This window comes from Plectropomus leopardus, chromosome 15, assembly GCF_008729295.1.
Source record: "Plectropomus leopardus isolate mb chromosome 15, YSFRI_Pleo_2.0, whole genome shotgun sequence".
Lineage (NCBI taxonomy): Eukaryota > Metazoa > Chordata > Actinopteri > Perciformes > Serranidae > Plectropomus > Plectropomus leopardus.
The window spans coordinates 14,053,275-14,078,949 of NC_056477.1; the positions used below are offsets into that span (position 1 = coordinate 14,053,275).

The following is a 25,675-nucleotide window of genomic DNA, read 5'->3' on the forward strand; positions in this document are numbered from 1 at the left end:
ATGTTAAACTTCTTTGGGAAGCAATGCAAATCATGAAGCATCAACTGTTTAAATGTCTTTCTATCAGAAAATATCACATATGTGCACTCATATGCCCAAAGCCCTAATGTTTAAAAAAAATCCACTAAAGAATATGGGTATAAATATGCTCCTTAGCTGGAAGACACACTTCTTTGAGCCATCGGCTCATTTCTAATTCTGAGTGCTGGTTCACAAAATGGTCCAACATTTAAAGTGACTGGCAGGGGGTAAATTAGTGCTCCGAGATGAATTATCATACAATTAAGGACCCCAGAATGTGCCAAAATACAAAACACACAATATGGAGGAAAGACCTACTTTCCCCTCTAATTCATCAGAGACAGACCGGCGTCCCATCCTCTTTTAAAGAAACAGGCCGGACTTTTTAGCCAATTTACTTTTACTTTGCAATCTTCTTGTGGTACACACTCCAGGCATTTATATTCATTCTGCTGCATGTGGGAGCCTTTAATGATATACTGTGATTCCTAAAGACACAATAATTCACATACATATAATCTAACACTGACGCTTCAGTTTAAAGTATCAGCTTTTCATTCATCATTACACGTGTTCCTCTTACTGTTGCTTTCTGTCTTGTCTTCTGGCTTCTGTGTGGCGATAACGCTGGCTGTATTGGGGATCTGAGCTGTGTGGAGTGATGGGACTGCTGAGGTGGTCAATAATCTATTACGGCACACAGCCCTCAGCAGAGTGACAAATGTCTGTCAGAGAAATGGACCCATAGAGGTCAGAGCTGGGCTACTGACCTCCGCCCCCCACTCTCAGCCATCAGACAGCAGTCTGAGGCAGACTACAGTGGCAGGTGCCTGTTTCGTGTCCACCCAGCTTATCAAAAAATACCGATGCACAGACTTTAAAAAATTAATTTACCTTTGCAGTCATGTCAGTAAAACTCCACATCCAACTCATCATCACTGCAAAGTTCAACAAAGATAACAATAATAATAAAGTTTATTAAAAAGCACTTATCAAAACCAACGTTACAAAGTGCTATACACTTGAAAATCACAAAACACTCTCAGGAAATCATTTTAAAAACACAACACAAAAGAAAAAATCTAAGAACAATACACAAGAAAAATTGTTAGAAAAAAAGAAATGCAACACAGAAGAAAAAATTAGAATCAGAGGTTGAGAACAAAATAAAAACAGTGCAATGTAAGAGTTAAATACATTTTCAAGTGCCATATATTAATAAAACAATCTATTAAAAGAGATTATGGGAATGTCTTTTGATAAAAATACGTTTTTAAAAGTGATTTAAAAGAAGATAGTGATGTAGCAAGACAAAGATCCTCAGGCAGATCATTCCACAGCCGAGGAGCTGCAAACGCTCGGTCGCCTTTAGTCCAAGATGCAACCTTTCATTCAGGAATAGTCAAAGTACAAAAACAACCTGAAGGAATCAGTATTTCTTATGCTACTAAATTACTAGTGTACTGAGTTCAGCCCGTTCACTAGAAGAAAATTTTGGTATTGTATATTTCAGCAAACCACTGTATGTTACAATTGTACATTTCATATTTATAATATTAGTGTTTTGAAAAGTGACATTTCTCTCATTGTATGTGTATGGGCTGACTTTATCATCTGGAGGTTGAGGGAATGGTGGTTTCTGTGACACCTAAGTGAGACGGCCACTGTTTTAGACCAACATACAAAACCAGTTGTTTTTTTTAGCGTGAAATCTATTATTTCACCACCTGTTATTGTGCCACCAAAACCAGGTATTTTAAGCCAAAATGTGATTTTTCCTAACCTTAAACAAGTACTTTGGGTGCTTAACATAACCACATATTTACCACAATGTTTTTGAAACGTAAAGTTTCAACACATCTGCTACATAATGTGCGAATTTTACATATCCATGGTTTGGGGAAAGGTACAATGCCAACATTTACTCTGGTGATTACTAGGTTGGCAGACAGTTCACGTGGACTGAAAGTGATGGGAGTGTATTTTGGACATTAACAGCCTGGTTCTGAACAGATTTTTGAAATTTAATGATTTTATGTTGTGTATCCTGGTTCCAAAAAATAGGCCCCATTTCAATTTTCCAAAAGAAACTGCAATACTGTCATCAGACATTTTATCCAGGTTTGGTGATCACTGTCTGTCACATTGTTAATGATTAACAATGAAATGATGATTGCATGAAAATCTGATTCAGGCAATGCAGTGCATAAATGGTTTCATATATCTTGCCTTTAATTCCCACTGATCAGATGGAGAAGCTAAATGCAGTAAAGTTCAGTTACTAACCAACCTGTGTTCATCCTGTGGCTGATATGTTGATTACTCAGATACACCATATGGTCTTAAACATAAATACTGTCATGAAACACGTATGCAGAGATTTTAATAGCCAGCTTTTCCATCTCATGTTCAATGTAAACTGGATATCCTGATTAAGATCAAATCTGGGATAAGAGTCAAAAGCTGCATACTAACATGCATGTAAATTTAAATGCACTAAGTGATAACATTGAAAGTTCTATGACTATTAAGTAGATCAAATCATAATCCAGAGGTAAGACCCCTGATAGTTAAATATACTTGGCATATGTGTGCATGAGACCTAAAAGAAATATTTGCAAGAAAGCCTTTTTTTCGGTTTTCATGCTTGTGTTTTAGTCCTATAGTTCTCTTGCCTAATGCACATTCCTTTACAATATTAGTGTGGTGAAATTCATAGATGTGTTGTATTGGTTTGCATGTTAAGTGTTTTTAGTTTCTCAGTATGCTTTTCTAAGCGTTTAAAAGTAAAAATGAGGATTGATTTCATATTGTATTTGAAGAAAGGACCCACACATGTGACTTAGCAAAGTGAGATTCTGGGAATTCATTTGGTGCTGAGTATATACAAATTACCTCGCAGCCATTGGAGTCACCCTGAGAGGAGTCAGTGGTCTTTGTGTATTGGCAGCCCTGCTTCCATGTTATAATGATAGGAATGGACGTAGACCATTTAAGTATCAAATCAATAGCAAATTAAATTTTTTAGCAGTGCAAGCTACACTCAGAATCACCTGTAATTATCCTTGACAGACTCTGGTTACGCTGCTTTCCTGTCACTTTGCGCCCACATTGCTTAGACCTACTCACAGCAGCTGCTGATTTTATTTCATATCTAATTAAAATAGTGCAATTTGTATTATTGTTTTTTTTTTCCTGTGAGTCATTCATATATTTTTTTATGAGTGAAGATAAATGGCACATGTACTCAAAACACTACCTGAACACCTGAAATAGGTTAAGCAGAAACACATGCGTCTAGCCTGGTGGTGTGGTTTGGAAAATGGGCTAGGACCTGATTTAGATAAAAACACGATGACCCACAGGCGCTCCTATAATGAATAGTGTGTCCTCGGAGCCTTCCGTTTTCCTCCAGCTTACCACATTTGTCATTTTCATATGAATAAACAGGCCTATTTAATCTCTCTGTCCTTTCATGGGATTTTGTGGCACATATACTCTAACAGCAGGCTACTCGTAGCCTACAAACATGCTTGTTTTGTCCTGTTTCCATTGAATGGTTATCAACAGAATCTCCATTGCAAATGAACCAAAGAGAAATGCAGGACCAATCCGTCATTTTCTGAATTTATGTGGAAACTTGTGACAGTGTATGGAATTAGATCAGACCTCGTCCGTTTTTGTCACATAAACTTCAATAACAGCTGCAGTTTAAGCATAGAAAGGCCTTAAAGGTTCACCTAAGGCTGCTGAGTGAGTCAGGGAGGTGGTTGATATGTTGATGCTGACCTGTCAGTCTCCCTTTGCTCACTTCTGCAACACATCTACTGTTGATCAAGTGGAAATTAACTGCACCTGAATGACATGCCATGCTGGGAATCTGCACGCTGGCTCTGCCTTTTTAATAGACTTACACCTCATTTGGCCTCTAAAGCCTGTGAAGCCTCCCATGGGATGGCCTGAGGCGAAGACACGCTCACACACAAATGCATGCACATACAGAAAGCCAGAAGGAGTTATGTGTATGCCAGAGGGATAGATGTAGAAGGATGTGGAGAGAGAAAAAGAAGGAAAAATGTAAAAAAGGGGGGAGACAGAAAGAAAGATTGCTTGCAAGAAAAAGATGGGGGAGAAGGAGACAGAAATGGAGATGGAAGTAGACAAAGAGACAATGGTAGATAAAGGAGAAAACACAGAATGAGCTTGTGCTGTCTATGTCGGGCAACAGCGACAAAGCCTGATTAGGCCATTGCTGCACAGTCAGGGAGGGAGCAAGGGCTGAACAATGCAGCCCGCTTCCCCTTCATAACAACAGACCTTCCTGTCTGACCCCCTAACCTCTGTCACCGACAATTCGTGTCACAGCCGCGACGACACCCTGTCAGACCCACCCCTCCCTCCCTCTCTCCATCACCCACCTCCCTCCCTCCAACCTCAGGTCCGTCAGTCCAACCTTGTCAGCCGATGAACCCCAAATTATTCACTTTTTGAACAGCAGGTGTGATAAAGGGGGATCTTATGTTTATGTTTGTTTTGAGAGGTTTAATGCTGCTCAAAAGCTCTTCAGTGTTGGTCGAGAGCAAGAGAAAAGTTATGATTCAACCCTCTGCAATTTTTTTTTTTTTTTTGCTTCATATTGGCATATTTTCAGGTTTGAAACTAATCTGAATTCGAGAATGTACTAAAACTGGTTCTGAAAAGAAATATCTGTTTTTAAGTTTCTGACTTTGTGTCCCTGAAAAACACATACATAATTTAATGATTAGGAATAACAACTGATTACAGCATTATTTGAGCAGCAAGAATTGTTTATTTATTCAGTCATTAAAGAGAAAATCACACAGCAGCTATTTTGTTAATCAGATAACAGTTTCCGTCAGTCAGTTTTCTGAGCCAATACGTAATTTTGGCTCCAGCTTTTTGAATGTGAGCATTTGCTGCTCTTATCCAAGTTATAAGAATATAATATATTTTGCGTTCAGACTGATAGTTGGACAAAACAGGTAATTTGGAGACATCACAATGGATATTAGGGAATTGAGTTTCATTCATTTTAACATTTTTAAGTTTTAAAAAATAAATCCAAAAATCTGAATCATAATTATCAATAACAAAAATACTTTCTAGTTTCAGGCCCTAAACATTATGACCTCATACATTCACTGTCTTGGTCTTATAGTTTCCCTACTCCCTACTGTATTTACCAAGACCCATTTGACAAAAAAAGAAAAGACTGAATAAAGTGGTTTTATGATTTAAGTTAGAACACAGAAGGCATTTCATTTCTGTGAGATTTTTACAATTATATGCTTTTTTAATATTACTTATATAGCTACAAAAAAGGAAATCCCCTGAATATGTATTGGTATAAATAATGCACTTTCAAAAGTGTATAATTTTTAGTGTAAAGTCCACTGTTGTCCTTGGTGGTGTCATGAGGTTGTATACAGATAGTGTCCAGTATTAAACACAACAGAAACAGACAAAAAGTAAATACTGTGTTTTTTGCCTTTTGGGATGTGGAAAACAAAGACGTCACTTAGAAATTAAGCTTCCATACAACTAATTTGGATTTTGATTACTTTTGGGAGTGTGGGAAGTGCTACTGTTTTGGACCTTAAGCATGTGAGCTTATGTTCAAAGCTCAGAGCGTTGGAGACTGAGGCTCCTAAATCCTGTGTGTGGTTAGATTTATGCAACAAAAGCACATTGGTTAACTTAAAAAAAATATGGTTAAATGTTAATAAAGTAATGAATTAAATCTGTCTCATCCTTCAGACCCTTTTAACTTCTTCTAAATCGAACAACCTTTAAAACCCTACAAAATGTAGCAATAACAAAGGAAATGCATTGTTACTGAACTACAAGTTGTGACTGAACGTTTTGCATTCTTTGTGAATGTTGTCTGACTTGGTAGGTGAAAGCATGACATTTCCTCGTGATGTTGACCGTCATTATATATCATTCCAAACAAACTTTAAATAAATAACATATAAATGTGATTCATGGGAGAATGCCTGGATTGCATTTGCAGAAGGCACATACATTATTTTAAAGAAAACCTCCATAGATAACGCACTAATGCTTGTTAATTTCCACCAGTTTGTTTTGTAATCATTCTGTGCAGTTTGATGTAATTCCAGCAGATGGTTACAGCAGAGTTTAAAATCTGCTGCAAAATGGCATCCCTCTATCAGAAGTTAACAGTTAACGACTAAAGCGATTCTCCAGTTAAACCATATCTAATTAGCTTTTGCCAATTCCCCCCTCTCGTACCCCTAAACTCTCCATCTGCTGTATTGGAGCTTCTGATAGTGAACTCCACTTTGAGGAAGAGGAGCCTCTGCAAAGCTTTCTCTCTGTTTCTTTTTTTGTGGCTGGTTTGAAGTCATCTTTTGTCTGGTGAGGGGGGTTATTGTCTACATATTAAGTGAGGTTCTGTAAGGGTTTCGGCAGCATCTTGACTCCCCTAAGCTGAGGAGCAGCTGAGGTTAAGTGGTCTCCTCGCTCATGGCACCCATCTTCTTCTTCACCATGACAGCTGGGGACCAGACCGTTGCCATAGATACACTCTCCACCCCCCAGTCGACTGCTCATTTGAAGTTAACACACACACATAAATGTATATATGTATACCGTGTACAGTATCAGTTAATAAGCATCTTTTTTTGGCCCTTTAAACAGTTTCATCTGATCTCTTTACATTCTCCTCTCTAAGCAGCTAAACTAAAAAGTGAACAAAATGAATACTGGATCTGAAAGCAGAAAACTCTTTTCCTTTCATGCACTCTAAGGTTTAATTGTTATCTATTAGAACTGATTATGAAAAATGGAAAGTCAGTTTTTGGAACCGTAAAAATAAATCTCAGTCACTGTACATGACTGCCTTTCTGTTTGTTTTGCTCAAAATGCAGAACTTTTTCACTGAAGGTGGAAGAATTCCAAGAGATAAACCAGTGATCAGGAAAATAATTTCAAATATTATTTTCCAATAACACACTCCACAGGGCAACTTCTTGTGTGCCAGGCTACAAAAGGCACAGGTCTTGTTCACTGATTGAATGGACTGGGATTTGCTTTTATGCAGAAACTTCTCTGGGTGATAAATTCTAAGTCTGAAAATGTATGAATACTATAGTATCATTAATTCTAAAGCAAACGTCATTTATTTTTGTCTATCACTGTGTTAAGTATATTTAATTAATTTAAAGAATGAAAGATTTTTAACTAAAAAATATACAGTGAATGACAAAATTACCAAGAATTAACCATCTATTAGTCCTTGAGCAACAGACCAAGATTATTAAAAATGGGACAAAATACAGTGACACAGCCTTACCAGCAATTCTTCAGACATTACTGATAAAATTATTTGCTTTCCTCACAGTGACTTGATTTTTCTGCAAAAAAAAAAATGTGATTGCAAACGAATATTTGGATAAAGTTATCAATATCTAAAGGTAACAACAGTTTGTAGACTAAAGGCCTAAAAGGCCTCTCAGCCTCACTGGACATTATGGACGTAATTTGTCACATCCTATAAGAATTCACGTCCTCAGTAAATGTTTGTGTTGGTTTTTTTTTGACAGATTTAGCTCAGAGCATAATGTTTGTGTGCTGAATTTATGTTATGAATTTTAATATGATCAGAAAATGTTCTCTTCAAAAAATATTTTCTATCAAAAAGCAAAGAACAACAAAACTTGTAATACAGACACTTCTAGCAATGTCATAGATCATAACTAAATGTATATACCACCGAAGGCCTGTAATGTCAGTGCACATTGGCCTTTACACTGGTGAGCGGCAGGTTTGTACACAAAACTACTAGATGTGTTATTGATGTGTTATATTTCAGCCTTCACTAAACCTACCAGACTTAGCTATGTTATGTTGCTTTTCTCAACAATTTTGGTTAGTGTTTAGCCCAAAAATCTCAATTTATTACTTACAAAGCCAGTTTCCAATAATGTATAAAAGAGTAAGCACAGACTTTGCATGGTAAGAATAGAAGAGCAATTACCTTGAGATTCAATATTTGCTTACCTGGCATGCATCTCTTTGTCAGAGTGACACAAAAGCCCACTGTGTTCCATTTGTTGAAGGCTGCATTTTCTGTAAATACCATGGGAAATGTGATTCAATTTGTGTGATTTTGATTTATTTTTTAATTGCACTACATTTCTAAGAACAGAAACTGTTGTCCGAGCAGAGCTTCACCTTAGTATGTTACGTTAATAAATGTGAACTATAAAACAAAAAGAATGGACAGTTGGTTTACAGTAGATTACTTTCGAAGACTATTGTGATGTGTCAAAGATAGAAAAGATAGAAAATGCATTCTGACAGCAATTTTACATTTTAAAATTTGTCTGATTGCTTAGAAGATCGAGAACAAAAATCAACACCCTGCCTAAAAGTATTTGCAAAGGTACATTTTGATGTAACAATATTCCTGTGCTTTGCGAGATCTCTTATATATGTTAACAAGTGCAATGTGTTTCTTCCTCAGTCACAGTCTTAAAGATCTCCATTCACTGTCTTTGGTGGCACCTATGATGTTAATTGCGGTTTTGGATCTCTCTGGCGGACCAACCATTGTTAGGTGGTGTAAAATACATCACTGTGTACCGCTTGTGATTCTTTCCTGGAAATGTCGCCACAGACACCCAGTTACTGCAAATGCAAGGACTTCCAACAGTGGGCCATAGGCTCAATCTCCTCTGTGTTACCTTATTTCACAAAAGATAGAAAATTTATTAATTGTATGAAAATCTTCAGGGTTATTACATGAAACAGTTTGGCATACTTTTTCATAATGTGTTTAAGCCGAAGTTGACATATTTGTCTGCTGATGTAAACAAATTTAGAAAAGATCTTTAGCACCCCATATCTGACAGTCACTATAAAAGGTCCGATGCAGATGAATCTGCTGGATTCTGAAGCAGCTGTGATGCCTCTGTAGGTGTGTCTTGTTTACTTACCAGTAACGCTCTCCTGTGTTAGCAGCATCCGGTGTCAGACTTAAAGAGCAAAAACCAAAAACGCTAAAACGTTTGGATGGGACAATGCGGAGGCCCCACCCAGGACCCCAGACCAGCAGGCTGAGATTAGAGGACATTTGTTCCACAATATTGCTGCCTCCTGGTTTCCTAAGGCTGGTGCGTTTGCACAGAAGGTGCAGGCAGATATTTGGGCAGCGGCCAAAGCCTTTCCTCGCTAGCGGGCCACCTCACTAGAGCTGCAGGTGCTGAGAAGGACTCCCCACTGCTTCCTTAGTGTGGTCTGCGACCCTACAGGCTGATGGAACAAATGCTGGTCTAGGGAAAATAAACTTATCTCATTTGGATGACAACACATAGCCTCGGGTTACAGTGTTGTGTTGCACCAGTTTTGAGAAACAAGTCGGACGGGGTCAGTGGCTCAGAGGGAATGATGCAAGTGATGGTAAAGGATTTGTCTTTGTATTAATATCTGAACTTTTAATAAAAAATCAATATATTGTTACAGATTCGTAATGCAGCAAGACTAATAAAGTGTGAAATAGTAATGATTTTGCACTTTGGGAGCATTTGGTAGGTAACTGGAGGTATTCTCTGCGGAGGGGCTCTCTGCATGCTGACCTGGCCCTGACCCCCGAGGTGAACCCCATCACGCAGAGGTGTTAGCATGCCACCCGGTGTGATGGATCACCCTCAGATCCCTGTGATCTAACAATCGTGGCCAATCATCGAGACTCTCACTGTTACTATAATGATCGGCAATGATTCGGGGCCCGGGTATTCAGATGATGAATGGTGCCTCATGCCGGGTCCTGAGAGAGGGAGAGTCAGCCTGGATGGAGCCAATGTCTATTGACGGCTTTTGGTAGGCCGGGCAGTTGTTCACATCTTTATCATAATGAAGTGGAGATACTTAACCCTGGCGTACGTGGGGGTCTCTTGGTGCCTTAACACTGATGTTTAAGGTGACCCCCCTCAGGGAGACGCCCACACATTGGCCAACCCTTTTTGCCAGATGATATGCTAATTTTTGTGACCTTAGATTGAGCTGGGTTACTCCCACCTCTACTGGAAAAAAAGATGATGAGCTCAGCACAACATGTACCAGATTCAGGTTTTATTTACATGCATTTAACTTAAACTTATTTAGGTCATTTAGCAGAAACAAAGTCATCCTGCACAAAAACTGAAATCTAATGTATACAAAAGATCAAGTAACACTTATGTATACAGCATGAGCTCCATTTGTATGAGGAATAAAGCATTTCTGCAGCGATAAAATGTTTGAAGCCAGGTTCTGTACTGTATCTCTATATAATACATGCAGCGTCTATGTCTGGCCTTGGATTTGGGTAAAGGCTGTCACAAGCTCACATGAGTGCATGCATCACAGAGCAGGGGTACTCATCCAAACCCCACCCAAAAACCCACTCCCCCGGTGCGGGGAATTACTAGGCCTCTCCCAGCTCCTGGTAACCCCTTCATTATCCACACACCAATGGGTCCGGATCAGATTCAGCCTTTCTGCAGGGGGGAAAGAAATGGAAATTGGGAGGCAGGGGCTGCAGTCCATGCATCTGAACAATGCCTCAATGTTTAAGAAATGGCCTCATGGATGGGAAGTGATAGGGTTCAGTTGTGCTCCGGCTGGAGCAGGCTTCCTTGTTTTGTGAGAATGAACAGTTCCTCTCGATCTTTGGTGATTTAATTATCATGTGCGTAATTAGCAGCACAGATAAATAAATATTTGTGGCTATATTTCTCCCATGATCTGTGCTCTCTGTGCTCACTCCTCTCTCTGTCTTCACCTCTTTTCTCTCTCTATGTCCTCTATTCATTTTTAAATTAACCTCCTAATGGACCTCATCTGTCCAGAGAGAGCCTATTAACTAAAGCCCTACTCTCATCCAGGGTGCCTGCCACAGAGGGCTGCAGACTCCACCCACGTGAACCTGTCCCTTACTGCCCGTCAAACCAACAGCCTCGCACATCAGGAAACAAAAATCAAAATGTAGAGAAGAGGTACAAAAGGATTTCATTATATATAATTAATTACCTACCGGCCCTTTTCCGAACTGAAGAATTAGAGGGCTTTAATTGCTTTATCACCCAGGCCTTGTGAGCGCGGCAACTCAGCAATCAGCCTGATTTGTTTTAAATGAGCTGCCATGGGATGAGGTGGACGTTTGATGCTCTCTATCTGCCCTCCAGCACCTATAGGTGAAGCGGTGGACTGAAGGGGTGTAGAGTGAATGGTAAATTGAATGTCTGTGAATGAATGGAAATCAACAGTGTCAGTGAAGCTCCCTAACGTTTTCTACCGGCCAAAGCAGTCTTCAAGAAACAATATGTTAAAGGGCCTTTTTTTTTGTTTTAAAACCCCGACACACAAACTCCCTCAGGATGTGGCGATAGCCTTGGGATTTGAACACCAGTGTTACAGAAGCAATTAGCATATTCCTGTATTAAAGGAGGGAAGCGTGACAGTGTTTTCCAGGATGTCAGTATGTATCATTAAAAGGCATATTTTAATTAGGGACATGTTAGTTCGTTACACTAAATGGATTAACATTGCTTGTCAAGGGTAGAGATATGTTTTACATTTAAGTCCACTGGGGAACAAGGTCTCAATTTAACAAGACATCTTAAGTTGAGATGGGTCTTGTTAGTGGGGATTCAGAAATGGCACTTAGACAGTTTAATATTTTGAATATGTGTGAAGATGCCGTATCGCTGGGCCGGCTGTTTGTGTGTAACTGAGTGTAAGAAGTCAATTATTATATTGCAAAAGTCTGCAAGCTGTGATCTGGAAACAATATGCTCAAAGGGCAGACAGTTTGCTATTATTTGCAAAGTGCATTAGTAACAAAAAGACGACTCAAAATGGTTTACATTAGAATTTGTAAAACAAACTATCTCAAAGCACGTTTGTCCCTTTCAAAGTTTATGAGGGGAAATTTAAAGGCGAGCAGCTTGACAGCATACTTTCTGACGATGCAGCGAGTATAGGTTCTGCATGACCGTTTGGATCAAAGAGTGGTTATCTCTCCTATTGAGCTGTTCTCACCTCTGTCTTCTCTCATTATGAGCTGGACAACAAGAATTTCCCTCCATTAATCAGAACCCAATTCCCGGGTCAGCCATCACAGAACTCCTAACAAGCCAAAATGCAAAAAGAAGTGTGGAAATAAGTAAAATAAAAACAAGACAAGCATCTCCTGAATGTCATAGATGCTCGAGAATTGATTTCTTCCCTGTTAGTGGGGGAAAAATGGGTGAGAAACTACTGCTTAGCCAGAGGTTCTACTAAATTAGATTCACTTTGTGTGTGCAGTCAGCAATCAGTCAGCAAAGTCAACTTGAACTGGTTGTGAAGTAAGCACATATTCATATAAATTGGTTTTTTTCTGCAGTGAATGAAATAATCCCTGACCTGACCAAAGTGGATCACTCTACATACATTTATACAAGTTTTTCCCATCCATTTATGAATAAAGGCTTGTGTAAGAGAATGTGTTTTTCCATAAAAGAGTGTGTCAAAGGGAGAGTTATTGGGATGTGAACCTTGCAGCTATGTTTTTACATTTCTTACACACCTGCTGTGCTAACAACACCCCTGCAAGGATAACATCCAAGAGGATTTGCATGCAAAGGTTGAAAAAAAGCAAAATAAAGTGCCTGATATGTGCTGTACACATTCACAACATTCCCTCTGAAACGTGAGATTCATTCAGACATGTGTAAATGTAAACATGACGATAGATATGGAGCATTTCAAAATCATATGAATAACAAAATACATAGATCCAGAACTTGCCGTGCTCATTTTCCATGAGTAAAAGATTATCTTCAGTAGAATATCATCACTCCCCTCCTCTGACTGTCACTTAGCCCCGTCTAGGTATAATGTCCTGCCCTACTTTGCCAGTTCTTGATTAAAATGTTGACTTTTTGCTGGGTAATAACCTGATTAATGTAATTGAATGTAAAAGGGCGTAGCTCAGCAGCACTGCTGATCACTGGAGATGGATTAGGAGAGAAGGCTTTCAAATTGAATACAGTTCTCCCTCCTCAGCTTGTTAATTGTGCCGTTTACCACTACCTGAGTCAGTGACCACTGCTATTTAGTCTCTCTAATGATGATGCACAGTCCGACCCAACCACAGATAATTAAAAAAGCCTACCCCGCACCAACCCCCCATCTCTCTCTGTCTTGAGTTTGGTGTTGCATTGACAAGCTGCACTAAGGCTAGATATTGAGCTGTCCGCTTCGCAGAGTCTTGGCTGCAGGACCCTCTAAATGCTGTTGTGTTGTGTGTTTTCTAGAGGGAGTGTTAGGTATAGATCCTTGGTGTTTGGCTTTGATTGACGGCAGAAAAGTGTGAGGTTTCATCATGTCCACGGTTTTCCCTCTTTGCCTCACTCATGTTAAACAACTGCTTCTGTGTTATCATTGTTTGAAATATAAAAAGGCAAAGAAGTGTCCTTTTGTTAAGCTTTAGAAATCTTTGTTTTCCAGTTGGATGTCTTAAAGAAATTTTGGTTTAATAAAGATGCAATGTGTAGGATTTAATGACCTGAAAATGAGAATGATTGTGTTTCCATTACCTTAGAATTAGCTGCTTATATCTATGTATGGAGCAAGTCTTCTCCCACCATATTGTTTCTGCAGTAGCCCAGAACGAACAAACCAAACGCTGGCTCTGAAAGGGCCATTTGCATTTTCGCATCAGCAGCTGTAGTTCTCCTGTATGCTTTGCACATGGGAGAAGTTTCAGTTCTGCAACTTCACTGCTAGATACCGCTACATCCTATACACTAGACCTCTAAACCCCTAATACAGTGCCATGTTTGTAATCTGTACCTTGGTAAATTGTGAAGAAATTAGCTGATTTTCTTCATGGAATATTATAGAAAATGGTCACACATTTCACTTGGTCGAACATGTCTCTGTGTAGCTTTGTTTTGCAGTGTAGTGCAGAAGCTCGCACACTTCAAGTGTTCAAGTTGTGGTGGACAACCAACACACCAACGTAGGTTTTTAGTTACTATGGACAAATGACATTTATATGTTGGCCTTGGCACGATGCAAAGAAATACTAGCCTCATTGTCATGACCCAACACAGTGAGAGACAACACAATGTTGAAGAAAATGGCAGTATATATAATCTGTCTAACATGCAAGAGTGTAGGTTTTGTTTCAACAGTGGGGGGTATGTACATGAATATGTACATGTCTCATGGAGACGTCCTCTATGCGATTTTGTACATGAAATACTTAGTTGCCTGCATTGTGGTAAATTTCTTTGGATCAATTTATGGTGTAAATATCTTTAAATTTGTCCCCAAAAAAGTCCTCTGCTACTTTGTTGTTTTTATTGGGGGGGACAAATGCTCATGTTCTAACATTGAGAGTGTGCGTTGCGTCGCCCCTGAAATCAATGCCTCTACTACCTAACACCACCATTTGTGACTTGTATGTTTCGGGCATCACTAAAGATTATTGTTGTAATGGATTAATCTGCAGATTTTTGCTTTGATTGATTAATCGTTCAATCACTTAAAACATGAATGGTACGATCACTATTTCTTAGAGTGCAAGGTGCCGTCTTATTTTAGTCAAACCAAAAGTTCAAACTCCAGAGAGATTCAATTAACAGTGATACAAAGTATGGACAAACAGAAATTCCTCTCATTTAAAAAACTGGCACTTGCAAATACTTGGCATTTTTGCTTGAACAATTACTTGATTTGGTTATTAAAATAGCAGCTGATTAATATTCTGTCAATCAGCTAATTATTTCAGCTCCAATTAATTTTGTCATTAGTTAGATTAAACACAAATTATTGTTTAATTTCACTTGAACTGTAGATTAATTCATTTTTTCATTAAATTTTAGGCACATAAGATAACTGCCACATGTATTTACACAGGGGTTAGAGTTAGGATTAATAATGCAGAACTCGGTAGTCTGGGTAGGCAGAGTTTGTTCATTTAAACATAAAATAATGTCTTCATCTGCACCGTGATAAATATAAAGACTCAAAATTTCCATATTACATCTGGTTTTAATTCATAGATGCTTTCTTTGTCTTTTGTCCACATCAGTTTGATTAGCCATATAAGTGAATAGTTTATGATTCCGTAGGAAATGTATTCAGTTGAGAGTATTTATCCCCACTGTATAAGAAATGTTGACTTCTTTCCAATAAATTTATTCCGTATAAAATTCAAGCTAATCCTTGTAAATGTGCCCTATTGCAGCAGCGAGTATGAGGAGCATTTTAAGAGGTCTGAAAGGAGAAAAAGCAGTCTGTGAATCCACACTGCTTGCAGTCTGGAGCAAGTGCTGAAATAATTAGGGGAGAGAAATCTTTGGCTTGTGCAAACTTCTTTCCACCATTGCAGAACAAAATAATAAAGAGAATGTGTGTGAGACAAAGGCAAGAGACCCCCACGGTGCCTGGGTCTCTGCTTCCTGTCAGGAGTATTCCTGCGGGGTTTCACATGACAAAACGCAGAAAGTTGTTTTGTCCCCGTGCCTGTCACGATACACCCTCATAACCGCAGCTGTGTGTTTGTGTGCATATGTGTGTATGTGTGTTTGGTTGTGTGGTTGCACATGTGTATGTGTGTGTGTGTGTGGCTATGCTTTTCTTTTTTTGTGCTGGCATGTTGTCTCGCTGTCTTCGCTGTCAGCTCCTAGCCTGGCACCTGCTCTCATGTTCCTAATTAGTCTCATTTAATTAATTATATTCTACAGCACATCTCCTCTCTGTTCATATGCAGCGTCTTTCTGTAGGTCTCACTCCCATCCTTCTATTCGTCTGATTCCTTACACTTTATATGCAGATCATACAGAAATCTTTATTTTGTCTATATCAGTAATACAGGAGTTTGATGAGAGGCAGACGAGGTTGCATCAAAGTTAACGTTGCAGTTGTCTCCTGCTTAAATCAGGTGTTATTTAAATGTCTAGTGAATAGGATTTAGGGGAATATATAGGCATATTTCTGCAGAAAACTAGGCTTCTGATAAAAACCTCCTGAACCTCAGGAGCTTAGGTTATCAGAGAAAAAAAAGTAAATACACATGAGCAGATCAGATCAGCCTGTCTGTGATGAGCTGAACATCTTTAAGGAAACACTGATTTGTAATGTGAAACTACTGTTGTTTTGTGTTGTGTTTTAACGGTTTAAATCACCAGGTTTGTTTGTTTTGGAGAAAAAAAAACAAAAACCCGGGGATAACTCTGCTCCCAGTAAAAACCACCAGAGCATTTTAATATTAACTTATCAGAAAAGGTGGAAAAAAACTTATCAGAAAAAAAAAAAAGGTGGGCATATATTCGCGGGTACTGGACTAGCCTCCCAACCTGAACAATGTCGCGGAAACACTGTTTTATAATATGAAACTGTATTAGTGTTTTTACCAGTTTTAATCACATGGCCTGTATATCTTGGGTAGAAGGGGCAGCAACATTCTCTTAAAGTTATCTTATATTTCACAAGAAAAAAAAGGGAAAGTCACCTCCAGATGCACCAAATGTTCCTAACCATCTAAATCTGCAATTACCCAGCTATGTTCCATGCTGAATCCCACTTGATCATAAGTCACCTTTTAGCATGAAGACTGCCCTTAAACAACTGATAACAGCAGGTGTTGTGCCGTGTGCAAAGACTGTGGCACATGGCCAAGACTGGAGACATGACACCAATAAAAATAACAAGCAGAAGAAAAACTTCTGCAATAGTAAAACTGAAGTAGGCCTACTGTTTAATAAACATAAAATAAATGTGATTTCCGGGAAATGTATTAAAGTATTAAAAGTAAATGCATGCATGGATAAAGGTCTAAATGAATTTAAAAAATAAAAATAATTAGAATAATGAGACGCTGGAACCACAGAATGCTTTTGTATGAAAAATGACTCACAATAAAAAACAGTTGCCAATTAATTTTCGAATTAATCAACTAATTGTTTTAGCTGGACTTGTATATTTTTATATGGTTTTTGTGCAAAAATCATATGTCAAGTACGTAGCAAATAATAGTGGTTGAGTAAAAAGTGCAGTATTTTTGACTGAAGAGTGAGTGGAGTTAAAGTGGAAAGTGACATGAGTTGAAAACAATCAAGTAACGTAAAAGTACTTCAGATTTGTACTTAAGTACAGCATTTGAGCAAATGTACTTGGTTACATTTCAGCAGTGGACAGCAGAGGGACACACAGTAGCTGACATCACAGTAATTGGACCAATCATTGGAACAAGTATAGTATATTTCTTCACTATTTCTTGCAATATGCAATCACTGCTCACTGCTAGATGCCACTAAATCCTACACACTGCTCCTTTAAACACTAACCATGAGAGCATTTTCACTTAAACAGGGAAACAACATGCGTCCTTTAGTTCACCGTGTTATCATACTCTCAAAAGCTGCACTTGGTAACTTTTTCCACCTTCTCAAATGTGATGCCAAATGAACGGTTTCGCCTGCGAGATACGCTGACAACCAGCTGACTCTCAGACAGAATCTCTTCAGTAAGCTGCAGGAAAACAAGTCAAGTTTTAAGCGTGGTGAGTAAACAGAAATCAGGAAAGCACTTTACCTGTGACAGTTGGCCTAAGCACCTCTTTCTTCTCTGTTAGCTTTTCTGTTCCATTTGTCAGGTTCACTTGGCTTGTATGCCAGCATTGTCTATTAGGTGTATTTTCACTGTGCTTAGCACTACAGTACAGGACTGAATTGAGAGGAATGAGAGAGAGAACTGAGTTTATTAGCCCCTGGCGTCTCTGGAGTAATTACTCATCATTTGGCCTCTACAAATCTAAGTGAATAGTAAAGAATAAAAGTTTTAATGATTGTCAAGATACTATTTAACACTAAAACCATTAAACATGTATTCTAAAGTTGCCTTTATGTTGCATGAGGTGTGATAATTCCTTCAAATCAGGTGACACTAAGAAGGGGGCATCCAAGGTACACAAGCCCATCAATGAATGACAGTGGAAACAGCGTTGAATTTCACTTCCTGATGTCAGAGTAGAGGGGCAGTCAGTCGCAGGCAGCCTCCCAGCTGCCCCTCATCCCGTGTTTTCCACTAGAGGATCCTGGGCTTAAAGAAAAGATGCCATTAATAATTTAGAGCCTTGATGAACACCACCCAACACCGCCACAAAAGACAAGATCAAACTTTTGGCAAAGCCGGCGCCGCAGCGGGCTGATAGTGTTTCCCTTCGTAGCACGCTGTACGTTGACCATATGGACATCATAATCACCCGTGGGATGAATCAGCAGATTCTTGATCTGGCGCCCAAAATCACACGACACCTTAATTAGCTGGTGTTGATATCGCCCTTCACAGTGCTAATTTGTCACCGCCAACAAAACAGCTTCTGGCAAGCGCGTTTCTGTTGGATTTTGTCGACTCTGCTAAGGAAACAGAGATGGAGCATTTGAGGTGACAAATATTTGAGTTATGGGGGTAAAACCCTCCTCTGACAGGAAGCTTTACTCTGCAAAGCAGTTCTTTTATCAACAAAGATTTCACATTGAAACGTGTTACACATCAACAGCCAATTATGAGGAAATAAGCACGAGTTTGTCTCTGTGATACCCTGAATAATAATAATAATATGCAGCCATCATTAAATTATTTGGAACTGTGTTTATTCTCAGTGACATGCAGTTCCCAATAAGGTGTAAATAATTGCTGCCCTCCTTGGGAGGCGTAGCCACCATGAAGCAGCGAGTTGAAAAGGTCAGACGTGTTCTGCACGCCAGCTCCAAAGTGGTTTATTAGCATCCCAACGACATATTCAGGAGATCGTCTGAGACATAATTACCTGGATAAGGTACAGATGAATACTGTATTTGGGGGAGAAGGCAAGGTTGGTTGGATATTGGCTTTGTCTCCATTAACCTGGAGCGCGGTGTTAAAGGATCTGTTTGTGGAGAGAAAATGACAGGGAGTCGGGCTGACGGGGCTGGACTGAGACAGTTAAAGGCCCCTCGCTGCATAGGATAATTAATAAATAAAATACCAGGGGAGCCCCTGCCATGCCTTCGTCTATGACAGGGGCTGTCTCCAGTGCGCTAAAGCATTAAATGACCAATTTCTGTCAGACTAACTTCCACTGCGCTCTCTCTCCCTCTCCCTTTCTTTCTCCCTCTCTCTTTTCACTTGCCCTCTCGTCTCCACTGCGCTCACCCCTCTCTCCCCCGTTCCCTCCCTCGCTTCCTCGTTTTCTGAAGTGGGGCTACTTTGCTCTCTTTGCACTGAGTTTTTCAGCGACTGATGGCTCTAGTTCATTTCTGCTGAATTAATTGGTCCCTGAATGAATTCTGTTGACAGGGCAATTCATCATGTGTTTGGCCTGACAGTGACTGGGTGTTGGGTAGGGGAGGGGGTTGGAGGCGTCGAGGAGTGTGTGTGTGTCTGTGTGTGTGTGTGTGTGTGTGTGTGTGTTGAGGCGGTGTGGGGAGCCAGTCAGAGGTGGTGGGGGTTGGTGATTGTGGCCTCCCACTTTTCTTTCTCCTCTCTTTGCCTCGTCTCTTCTTTCTCCTCCGTCTTGCTGGAGCTGCAGAGAGCTGGATGCTCTTGTTGCACTGTTTTACCAAAACAGTTGGGACTCAAACAAATCCACCCCCCGCCCCCCTCAGGCTGAGCTTCTGTCAGACAGAAGACCCTCGCTCAGCTTGAAGGGGGCACGCAGGTCAGTGCTACCCCATTTTACACATTTTGGCCTTTTGTTACACCCCTGCACACTTCCTGCCCAACCTCGAATCCCTCCCCACCACTTGATGTACACACAAACACCATCCCTCACCCCACAGCTCCTCAGTGCTTTTGGAGAGTGACATAATCAGGTAGCGAGGCATATTTAGTGCTTAATTACACAATGTGTCGCACAATGGCCATTCAAAACGATAATTTAGCTCCTGAAGGGGAATCGCTCTGCACTGCTGACTGATCTAACTGGGATGGGAATGGTATAATAGCATATAGTTGGCAGATGAGGCCTGGGTTGAGAAAAAGCAGCAATTGCATTTCTCCAGACAGCTCTCCGACTTCTCATTATTCTAATTGCGAACTATGCTACAGTACAGGATGCACACAGAGCCCGAGCATCCTTTGAGCTTGAACATGAGGGAAACCTCTTTAGGCTGTGTTGAGTCAATCAATGCTCACTCATTACAAACATCACAAAGTCATGTTCTTGTCGCCTGGATGGTCTCACCCGGCGACAGTGAAAATAACCTCATAATCATCGTTCTGTCATGATCAGGATCATCAGAGAGGCTTGAACTCTCTGACTCCCCTGCCACACTGAAATAATCTTAGTATGAGATGATGATTTATTTCCACAAGGACGTTTTCACGAACCTTTATTTAAATTTTCGCAGCCGTTCATCCTTGGACCAGGATGATAAACACGCAGTTGCTTCCTCAGGGACACTTCAAGACTTTTATATCTATTAAAGGCATATTCAAGGTATAAACAACATGAGAAACAACTCTCTTCACCCCACAAAGTAGCCTTACATTATACCTCTGTAGTGCCGCCTCTTCTAAACCCAAATCCATTTGGGATTAACAGATTTAACGAAGGCGGCGTTGTGAACAATACTGCGCCGGTGCAGCCACTAATTAAAGCCGCTTCTAATGAGGGCTCGTTGATTGACACAGCAGGGTTGGCCTCTCCCCTCGCCAGCATCAGCTATGACAGCCATATGATGAGGCTGATGACAGGCTCCCATGCAGGCAGATGACAGGACGTCACTGCTAGACCACCACCACTCCTCGTCTCTGAACAATACCTCGCTCATGTCACACCTCGAGATTCACCGAGTCTTGCTCCCTGGTCATCTCAGGGAAGTTTACACAGAGAATTCATTATGTATTGAATTATTGGTGTTTTCACTGTACTTTGTGACTGGTTATTATATTCAAAGGAACTACTCTGTAGACCAGGGATCCCTCATCATCCTCTGCCGCTCTTCCTGAGGTTTCTTCTTTTTTTTCCCTATAAATCTATCTATCAATTTTTTTTATTGATCTTACGATAATTTTTTTATTCCTCGATTGATATAACAACGAATTCACTGAAAATAACATTTTCAAACGTGTCATTTATATTTCAATATTTTATTCAATCACCTGCGATCATGACAGAGAATACACTACAGGGCATTATTCCCCAACAAAAATAGCTCAGGCTTAACTGGTTATCTATGTTTTACAGTCTGATATAAAGTCTCTCCAAAATAAAATTAATGCAAGAGCTTGTTCCATTCAAGTAAAGGGAATGTAGTGCAATCTACATTTAGCAATCCAACAAGCAAAAGCAGAGACAGTTTCATAAGCTTCCCCACTCAGAAAGACAGTGCCTTGCTCAAAGGGCTTGAGAACTTGCTCCAGTTCCCCCAGTAGTCCTTTCCTTTCTGTGTAACCTCTGGGTTGGAAAGTGTTGCTGTCACCGGCCACCGCTGCTCCAAGAGGCGACTTACCATGTAGTAGGAGCTGTTTCATCTTGCGGGTACATCTTGGATCAACTTATGCTGGGCTGTGCCCCACTGCTTTTGTTTGTTTTTGAGATTGCTGCTGGCCAGCTCACTCTTTCTGAAATGTTCAACAAGGCACCTTGTAGCCCCAAGTGCCTTGCTTATCTTTGGGAATCCTTCTTCGGGATCTGGTTGACCACTAACTGAAGTGTCTGGCCAGCACATTGATGTGAAGTAACTCAATGCGTCTCTTCCAAGATCCCGAGAGCTGCCACAACATTTGCAGCATTATCATGAACAGCAGCCAGCACATCTTTCAGAGAGAAACCACACTTCTATGCCTCAGTGGCAATACTTGTCCTAGCGTCAGTAGTGAGTGTGAGAGATGCAGAGGGAACAAACATATATAACGTAAACAGGACTTATGGTGCCAACTTGCTCCTGCTGCATCCTTGAGAAGTTACCCCAGGATGCTTCCGATTCAAGTGCTCGAGCATGGCGGTAATACTGCTGTGATAAGCCATTTCTAATTTGCAGAGATTGCAGAGCACCATGTTGTTTGGTCTCTGCTTAAAATACTCCCACACTTTAGATGAACATGGGCGAGTTTTTTTTTGCTTCAGCTTGTGCTTTGGTAGGGTTCATGCTGTGACTAGGCATAACCATGTTACATCCTCTTTGCGACACGTTGACGCATGTTACATAAATCGACGTATTTACATATTACGTCAACGTGTCGCCCCAGCCCTACGATACTATGATGTCTTTATCAGTTTTTGGATGAAATAACGTACTATGACGTTTTTATCCATTTTTGGATGACGTACTATACTATTGTTAGGATCTATTGTGTCTCTCCCTGTGTTTCACCCTTGTTTCCCTGCCCCTCCTGTTCTGTCTGTGTTGTCTGTTTTCCTTGTATGTCTTTATCTGCGAGAGCGGGGCGTGGCTCCTAGATCCCATTCACCTGCTTATCTACACACCTGACAGTCATCACCTATGATCATCTGTCTCTCCTGCCTCAGTATAAAGCCCCGTCTCAATCTCCACTCTTCGCCAGTTCATTGTTGATCCCTTTTTGGTAAACTTCTCGGCCGGCGTCTCACTCCAAAAATTAATCTTCCTTTTTTGCCTTGGATTTTTGTGCCTCACAGTTTTTGTTTTTTCTTGCAGCCCTGCCATGGTCACATGCCACACAGCCACTACGCTCAACCCCTGTCCTCCTCTCGCCTCACATGGCTTTTTTTGGAATGCCCCCCGCCTCGAAACCAAACCTTCCTCCCGGTCTCCTGGTCTGCATTGTGGGTCCTGCTCAGTGTAATGTTTGAATGAAGCATGACAACTATGACGTTTTTATTAATTTTTGAACAACATACTATACCACTGTTTCTCAAATGGGGGTACGTGTAACCCTGGGGGTACATGGAGGTATTGCAATGAGTATGCGAGATTCAAAAAAAATAATTATTTTGAAAAATACCTCCTAAAAATAATTATGTTATAAAAAGTTCAGTAAAAATATAAATCTAAGTTCATAAACTGAATTTTGTACTCACTATTAAATTTCAAAATCTTTAAAACAAACCATGATGCTCCCCAAACTAGGATTGCTTGATGCAACCTGTCAAATGCATCACCTGTCGATCAATCACTTGCAGCCATCAAGACACAAACAATTTAGTTGTGATTGAAGCGCAGCAGCAATGTTGCTGAAAACACTGAGAGACAAGTGACAAACAAAGCAAAACCAGAACCGACGAAATACAAAAAAATATGCATATGCATAAATATGCATATAAAAATATGCAGACACTTCATAGTATACAATGTTGAAAAAGGGGCCAAAAATGTCATCATATAGCATGTTGAAAAAATGGCTGAAAACGACATAGTGTAGTGTCGGGAAACCGGCGATGGATGGAAACTCGCACCCAGATCCTAACCCAAGCTGCTGATTCCCCCCTCAAGGAAATTAACCCATTCATGAATATGTACAGTATATGGCTGCACCCTGGCTTATGAGCATGTTCAGTATGTTTATAAATCAGCAACAGCAGCCGTCTGAGCAAATAATGACATGAAACAGCATGTGGAGGGCTAGAAATTCCTCTGCAGTGGGAGAAGAAGGCTTCATTCCAATCATGACACCCAACGCAGTAGGAGGAGGAGGTTTCTATCCAAACGTGACACCCTAAGAAGCAGGCGGAAGTATCTATTCGAACATGACACTCCGAGCAGTAGGAGGAAGTTTTTCTCGAACAACCAACCCCAAGGCCAGCCAATGAGGAGAGATGGAAAGTGGAGAGAGTGATGATGCGATGGACATCCAGATAAAGACGAACAGCAGACCATTGTATGCAACTTTTCAGGGCTTTCTGTGCTTGTGTGCTCCTGCTTTTTCTTGACCTTGTATTAGACGGTATATGTAGCTCCTGTTAAAAGGAGTGAGGTATCTGTTGGTTTTTTTTTCATCTTAGAATAAAGCCTGCCTCGAGCAGTTTTAACCTTTTCAACCATACTTGGGTGTTTGCATTTCATCCTTCTGAGAATCTGGTAAGTGGCAAAAAAACACCAAACAAGACAAAAAAGAATTTGCTGCCTGGTCTTGACCAAGAGTGAGTTAAAAACTCACAAAACACCCAAAGAGGATAGTACCGGAGGTACTCCCAGAGCCACCCTGGATCAAGAGGGGACGGACCCGAGAGGCTCCCTCTGCCCGAGTGGTAGGGGGTTTATCTCCTGTCTAGCCAACCATTAAGGTAAACAATGTAGGGTATCCATCACTCAGAAAAAGAACTTTAGAGTCAAAGTAAGGGGGAGAGGCAGGCTCTTAATGAGGAGAGCTGTGGCTCCATCACATACAGTATAGTATGTTGAAAAATCTCAAATTTTTCAAGACATGTCAAAAAAATGGCTGAAAACTGCATATTATAGCTTGTAGAGACATCTCATGCTGCGATCTCCACTGCCAAGACTTACCCTTCAAACCTGACCATCCAGGAGAGAAACCTGGGTTCCTTGCAGAAAGAAAAGGACATCACCATTTTGCCAGCAGACAAGGGAAGAAGCACGGTAGTGTTGATCAAATCAGAATGCCACGCCAAGATGATTCACCCCCCTAAGTGACACAACCACATTACAACCGCTGAAAAGGGACCCGACCAACAACTACAAGAAGGTCATCGAACTTCTGCAACAGCTGGAAGCTGAACAACTGATCAAGAGACCTCAATACCATAAAAATAAAATGCAGGAAACAACAGTCAGCAGTGCCCTTGTGTCTCTGCAGGCATGTGGTTGTACTGGGGCCGGAGACCATGACTGACTGTACACGGAGAAGCTGAATCTACAGGGCACAAATAACGATATCCTGCGGCGCACAATGGGCCAAGAAAGGCTCATTGAACGCCCAATCTTCACAGGACTGGAAGTGTCCAAATTGGACAGTAACCAATTTCTGGACCTCCCAGAGACTTTTATACAGGAAACAATCCCCTTCTCAAAAAACAATATCCCAGAAGTGGACGCTGATTTTAAATTTTTTGATTTGGACCAATAGCAGAAACTAATGGAACCCTGGGAAATAATCAGCAGCAAAGGCGATTGATCTTAAGTGAGGACCCTATTGGGGTGGGTCATCAATGGTCCTTTGAGGGGAAGCGGTGATTGTCAGAGAAGCTGCTCAACCATATATGCAAATGGAATATCCATTGTCAGACTGGAGGAGCTGTTGGTTTCTCAGTATGACACAGATGTCAATGAGAAATCGGCACCTGGTTTGAATTTGTGCACTGAAAGTGACACTTTCACATTCAAGCCTGCAGTTGAACAAAGACCACATACCAGCGGCGTCGGGTGGCGCCGCATATATGAAGGCATTGTCCTTGACGCAAGTTCGGTTCCAGCTTGCGGCCCTTTGCTGCATGTCATCCTCTCTCTCTCCCCCTTAGCATATCAAAAAAAATGGCCAAGAAGGCAATAGTATAGTATGTCGAAAAAAGTAAAATATTGACCGCTCCAATAAATGGCTGAAAACGACATAGAATAGCTTGTAGAGATTCGTCATTATATACAAAGTGGGACTAAGGGTCAAAAAAGGCCAAAAACCTTAAAACTTAGCATGTCAAAAGAAATGGCCAAGA

The 25,675-nt window shown here is 40.5% G+C and overlaps 1 long non-coding RNA gene across 2 annotated transcripts in view; it reads left to right on the top strand.

The window, feature by feature from the left end:
- The window catches only part of LOC121954345, a 52,594-nt gene extending 29,255 nt beyond the window's left edge, over nucleotides 1-23,339 (top strand). Inside the window, exons 3-4 of one of the 2 annotated variants that reach the window (XR_006106567.1) lie at nucleotides 22,471-22,614; nucleotides 22,707-23,339. This is a non-coding gene — a long non-coding RNA (uncharacterized LOC121954345). The remainder of the gene's footprint in view (nucleotides 1-22,470; nucleotides 22,615-22,706) is intronic. The other variant, XR_006106568.1, reaches the window with a different exon arrangement.
- The last annotated feature ends 2,336 nt before the right edge of the window (nucleotides 23,340-25,675 follow it).